Source organism: Molossus molossus, unplaced genomic scaffold, assembly GCF_014108415.1.
Source record: "Molossus molossus isolate mMolMol1 unplaced genomic scaffold, mMolMol1.p scaffold_m16_p_9, whole genome shotgun sequence".
NCBI lineage: Eukaryota > Metazoa > Chordata > Mammalia > Chiroptera > Molossidae > Molossus > Molossus molossus.
The window spans coordinates 39004395-39011388 of record NW_023425403.1 but is presented as its reverse complement, the minus strand read 5'-3'; the positions used below and the strand labels follow the sequence as shown (position 1 = coordinate 39011388).

At 36.6% G+C, this 6994-nt stretch overlaps 1 pseudogene; it reads left to right on the top strand.

Annotated features, from left to right (window-relative positions):
• The first annotated feature begins 509 nt into the window (after nucleotides 1–509).
• On the top strand, nucleotides 510–1009 carry LOC118623055 (annotated as a pseudogene).
• Nucleotides 1010–6994: the final 5985 nt, after the last annotated feature.

Here is a 6994-nt window from a genome sequence, read left to right as displayed (position 1 = left end):
CTGTGGATGTGACTTAGTATTTACTAATTAGGCATTTGCTTTGGATTACCTCAATGTAATAGATGAATGTGAAATATGCCACAATTCTACCTCTGTTTTAAATAATTTTCTGGTGACCAATAAAATTTCCCAAAATTATGATTTCATAATTTTATCCCTACTTTTAACTCAGAGATATATAATTTTTTTTTTCTTTATTGATTTTAGAGAGAGAGAGGAAGGGACAGGAAGAGAGAGATGGAAACATTGATGAGAGAGAACATTGATTGCCACCTCCTGCATGCCTCCCACTGGGGGTTTGGCCCACAATCTGGGCATGTGTCCTGACCAGGAATCGAACCAGTGACCTCTTGGTGCATGGGTCGACGCTCAACCACTGAGCCACACCAGCCGGGCATATACATTTTTCTTTTGCATTCCAATAAAAATTCCCTCTAAATTATACCTCATATCAAAACATGTATTTACTTTCTCTTCCGGCCCCACGCGCTTCGGGAGCTGCGGGCCTCGGTGCAGAGATGGCCAAGTCCAAGAACCACACCACACACAACCAGTCCCGAAAATGGCACAGAAACGGCATCAAAAAACCCAGATCACAGAGATATGAATCTCTTAAGGGGGCAGACCCCCAGTTCCTAAGGAACATGCACTTTTCCAAGAAGCACAACAAGAAGGGCCTGAAGAAGATGCAGGCCAACCACGCCAAGGCCATGAGCGCACGTGCTGAGGCTATCAAGGCCCTTGTAAAGCCCAAGGAGGTCAAGCCCAAGATCCCAAAGGGCAGCATCCGAAAGCTCAGTCGACTTGCCTACGTTGCTCACCCCAAGCTTGGGAAACGTGCTCGTGCCCACATTGCCAAGGGCCTCAGGCCATCCAAAGGCCAAGGCCAAGGCTCAGACCAAGCTCCAGGCTTCGGGTGCAGCTGCAGCTCGCTCCAGCTCCAGCTCCAGCTCCAGCTCAGGCCCCTGCTCCCAAAGGTGCCCAGACCACCACAAAGGCTCCACAATAGAGGCTTCTGTCTGCCGACATGAGGATGGAAGGACTGATTTGACCCCTGGGCTGCTGTCTACATGGAGCTGGTGCCCTCCTGTGCTATCTGTACGAATAAATCTGAGGCAAGATCTGTCCGTCAAAAAACAAACAAACAAACATGTATTTATTTCATAGTTCTCTATGAGTCAATGGATGACATATATTTGAATTCAAGAAAATATAAATTTCTTACTAATATATAAAAATGTGTTTACTTGTACATTAAAAAGGCACATCTTTTGCATTCAAATTAGTTTTGTATTTGTTTCAGGTGTACAGCACAGTGGTTTGACAATCATATATTTCACAAATTGATACTCCTGATATTTCAAGTACCCACCTGGCACCATACATAGTTATTACAGTATTATTGACTATATTCCATATGCTGCTTCATGTAAACTGTAATTAAAAGGTAAACTTTTTTTAAAAGAAAAGAGAAAAATGAACATCCTTTATTTTATAACACAGTTGGAGATAACTGTATATGATAATTTTTAAGCTCTTAGAAGATAAAAATTAAATGTACACAATTTATGCAAAAGAGGAAAGGGCTTCAAAATTGGCTTCTCAGCCCTCGCTGGTTTGGCTCAGCAGTAGAGCGTTGGCCTGTGGTCCAGAGAGACCCAGGTTCGGTTCCCTCTAAGAGCATGTACCTCGGTTGCAGTTTGTCCCTGGCCCTGGTTGGGTCATGCGGGCCGCAGCCACTTGATGTATCCCTTTCACGTTGATGTTTTTCTCTCTCTCCCTCCCCAATCTATCTGAACAACCAAAAAAAAAAAATGGAAAAATGTCCTCGGGTGAGGATTAAGAAAGAAAAAATTGGCTTTTCATTTTATGCCGGGATAAAAGCTCAACTTTGGAAAATAACCGATGCTACAACAGATATGATTATATTGAGCCTTCTCATCCTTCATAATAAGTAAATCAATGAAAAACAACAAGAACTATTCTTATGAAAAATATTGGTCTGTATATGTCATTTTATAATAAAATATTAAAGTACTGAGCTTTATTGTAATAATTTGGTGACTATAAAAAATTTAAAATATTGGTTGTAATATTTTTTCTAGTATAAAATTTTAAAATATACATCTTTTTATATACTTACCGATTCTTATAATGATTAAGTTTATTTATGATATTTTTATTATTTATTTTAAACCAAGTGCATATTCAATTTATAGCTTCAATTCATATATCACTTAAAGTATTGTGTTTTTCTTAGCCCTGGCCAGTGTGGTTCAGTTGGATGGGTGTAGGACCGTGCACCAGGAGGCTGCCAGTTCTATTCCAGGTAAGGGCACACACGGGGTTGCAGGCTCCAACCTCAGTAGGGGATGTGCAGTAGGCAGCCCATCAAGGTGGTACTGTCACATCGATGTTTCTCTCTCTCTCCCTCTTCCTTCCTCTCTCTGTAAAATCAATAAACTATTCTTTAAAAAAAAAAAAACTATTTTTTTAATCCTCACCCGAGGATATTTTTCTATTTTTTGTACAGATAGAGTGGGAGGGAGAAAGAGGAAGGAGAGAGAGAAACATCGATGTGAAGGGACACATCAAGTGGCTGCCACCCGCACGACCAACCAGGGCCAGGGACAAACTGCAACCGAAGTACGTGCCCTTAGCGGGAACCGAACCCGGGTCTCTCCGGACCGCAGGTCGACGCTTTAACCGCTGAGCCAAACTGGCCAGGGCACCTATTGTTTTTTTTAAAGATAATACAGTAAGTCTAGGAAACTGTCTTAAAATAATTTTGATTTTGATGACATGCAAAAATACCATCAGTTCACTGAATGAAATTGATAAAGCTCTAAAATACTTTTGTATAGTTCTATATGAAATATTGAAATTCTTCTACATTAAAATATAATTCAATACAAGAATAGGTTTGCAGAGTTTATTTTAAATGCTCTATAATGAAAAGTTGTAAAGCTCCATTCTTCTTTATGTATAAAGCATTGATTAAAACCCTGTTGTGTATACTTATATGTACTTTATCTAAATAAATCATTAATGTACAAGACAGTATGCATATTCTCAGTGCTGCAGAGTATTTTAAATGGTGGCAAGTACTGAAGGCAATGACTAAGAAAGAGGAGAAAATTAATTCAAATTGTTGCTGTATGTTACATGTGTAATGTATATATTTGGGTAGGGATGTGTATGTGTGTTTGTGTTTGTGTGTGTGTGTGTGTGTGTGTGCACATCCACATCCATAACATGTTCTGGAAAGAGATTGCTTGGATTTGAACTTCAGCTTCACCACTGTCTGTGTGGTTTATGGCAATTTACATACCATATCTTTTCCACTTTTTTCATTTGTAAACTGGGGGAAATAATGGTATGTATTATATAGCTTAAAAGAGAAAATACAGTATAACACATGAATAATGCATGACATTTGGTAAGTATTATTTAAGAGTTTAAATTTATAAATTAGTTTGGATCAAAACACAGGGATTCATTAAAATAAAAAAAATTAAAATAAACAATTCAGTAGTGGGTTTAATCTGTACTATTCAAAATTATTTTTCATTAACTATTTCATTAGCCAAACACTAACACTTTGAATTTTAATGAATTTCTTTCTCAACCCTATAGTTTGGAGTAAATGTTAGCACTTGACATATGTCTGTTGGAAACAGGTGAGTACAAATTGAAAATGAATGACAGGCCACGAAATACTTACCAAATCACATCCTGGTGGATGGTAGTTTATTGGGTTTCAACACTCCTGAATCAGGTCCAGCATTAAGTATTCAAGGACCTCTAGGCTCTAAATTAAGATTCATTAATCAAAAATCACCATAAGAAACTGAGACATTCAGATGTGCTCTCTGTTTGAGCCCAGGCTGGACAATCTGTTCGCATCACATCAATGTCTGAACAGTGCTCCTAAATCTCTGCCCTTCTGCATCCTCACCTTCCATCAGTACTTATTACGTCTTTCGTTCAAACTATTAAGAAAAAAGAGTTTCATTGTAGCTAAAAGAGGCTACTGGATTGAGGAAAGAATTATACAAAAAGGCAGTCTAAATAGTTTTAAATAATTTTTGCAGTCTTTCAAATTCACTTTCCCCTAAAAAAATTATAGATATGTATAGCATATAATAGTGCTGGAGTTTGCTTATTGAGTTAGTATAATAGATAATATCGTGTGAAGTTTGTTTTATGCCAAAATTAAATGTGAAAGTCTCCTCTATGAATATGCCTAGTTCATAGTCATTACCTATATGGTTTTAAGTTGTATTTTGACCCCATACACGTTTATGACATGTCGAGTGGCAGCTGGGTGTCTGTGGGAGGCAATGGTACCCTAGAGATGAATCACTGCGCTAGAAAAATAAAAATCACATGGCAGTTCAACGTATTAGTATTAGTATTCCAAATGTCAACCATACTCATTCTGAAAGAATTTCTTTATAAATATGGATAGGATCTTATTAAGTAGTATTTCAATATTATTAAAGTTCTTATTTAAAACTTAAATTTTGTTTATGACATGTAGTGTAAAAGAAGCCTATGAAAAATATTACTATTTAAATAGTTTTTAAATTATCCAAGAAATTATACAGACTATGGATTCATATTTTATTGAAAAATTTAGTCAATCAAAATGATATGCTTACTGATTATGTGTAACTCTGCTTGATTTAAATTCTTATCTGGAAGCAATAACTCCAGATGAGAACAACAAAGGGCAAAGAATTTAACTTTGCACAAAAATGCTGTAGACATAAATTTTATATTCTTATTTTGTCAATAACTTAACATTCTCTAAAACTACTAATAAGTATTCTAATATTTTAGGACTAAATAAATTGCTAACATTTTGTTGTATCACCAGCAAAGTGGAACTGCTATTTCTTACTGAATTCTATAGGAATAAAACACAAAATTTATACTCCATGTATATTCATCATTTCAAAACCCAAATTACTGCCTGCAATATCCAGTAATAAAATTTTAAATGGTGTAAGTGTCTTTCTATATTCTGGTTTAAAATGTGAAATTCATTTTACTTAGAAAATAATATAAATATTTATGTAATGTACTATCACTGATAATATAATAATATTAAATTCAAAGGTATACATTGGCTTTTGGACATTTTATAGTGAATAATCACTTTTTAGGACATTAATTCTGTGTAAAATACATACTTGGATATCTTTTACATTATCATCCTTTCCTTCTCCTTTGAATAATTTCCATCACTGTGTTATGTACACAAACACAGATGGATACTATGCAGCTGTAAGAAAGAAAGATCTCTTATCCTTTGAGATGACATGGGGGGACCTGGAAAGTATTATCATAAGTGAAACAAGCAAAACAGAGAAAGACAAGTATCATATGATCTCACTTATTTGTGGAATATAATGAACATAACAGTCTGAGGAACGGGGTAGTCCCAGAGACGTGGAAGTGGGGTACAGACTGACAATCCCCAGAAGAGGGGGTGGTGGGGGAGAGAGAAACCACAGAACTTATATGCATGTATGCATGAACAGTGGACATGAACAACAAAGCTGGGGACAGGGAGGGGAACGGGGGGTGGGGGGGAATCAGTAGGGGAAAAAGAAGAAACATCTGTAACAAAAATAAATTAATTAATTACATTAAAAACAAAACAAAACACAGATGTAAAGAAACTCTCTCTGACACCACATTAATCTCCAGCTACCATACTATTCCTTTACAACCAAACTCCTGGAAAGGGTTTTCTGTACTTAGAGTCTCTTTCTTCATCTCCCCTACCTTTTTAACCCATTCCCTTGGGCGTGCTCACCACACCACTACAATAAAATAAAAGAAAACACTTTCTAAGTCATCATCATAGATATTTACATTTCAAAAGCTGTGTTGATTCCTAGTCAACTTATTTTGCCACTTTTCATCAGCATTTACCTTGGTGGCCAGTCCATTCATATTGAAACATTTTCTTTATTTGGCTTTGAGACATCCTATCAGCCACTTAATCTTGATCACCTTTGCTGCTTATATTGAATTTCTTAACTTCAAATCTATAATTCAGTACTCTGATCTCTCCTCTCTCTATTTTTACCCCTTAAGTAATCTTACAGTCACATAGCTGTAAGCTGCAATTAAGTATTAAATTATAGTAATATGCCTTTCATTATGTTATATAACAAAGTTTTTATACATCTAGAAAATCCATTGAATTCCAGCTACCTAAAACTGTATTCTTTTACAAATACTCCAAAAGTTTATATGGAACCAAAAAAGACCCAGAATAACCACAGCAATCTTGAAAAAGAACAAAGTAGGAGAGGTCACAATACCAGATATCAGATTAAACTACAAATCCACTGTAATCGCCCTGGCCAGTTTGGCACAGCGGTTAGACCATCAGCCTGTGGTCCAGAGAGACCTGGGTTCAGTTCCTGCTAAGGGCGCGTACCTGGGTTGCAGTATGTCCCCGGCCCTGGTTGGTCGTGTGGGTGGCAGCCACTCGATGTGTCCCTTTCATGTCGATATTTCTCTCTCTCTCTCTCTCTCTCTCTCTCTCTCTCTCTCCCTCCCACTCTATCTGAACAAGAAAATGGAAAAATGTCCTTGGGTGAGGATAAAAAAAAACAAAAAGAAAGCCACTGTAATCAAAACAGCCTGGTACTGGCACAAGAAAAGGCAGATAGGTCAATGGAACAGAACAGAAAACCCAGAAATTGACCAAAGACAATATGCTAAATTAATATTTGACAAAGGCAAGAGCATATAATTGAGTAAAGACAGCCTCTTTAATAAATAGTGTTGGGGAAATTGAACAGCTACATGCAAAAAAATGAAGCTAGACCACCAACTGACACCATACACAAGAATAAACTCAAAATGAATTAAATACTTAAATGTGACTAATGAATCCTTAAAAATCCTAGAAGAAAATTTAGGCAACAAAATTTCAGACATCACACCCAGCAGAATTTTCACTGATACA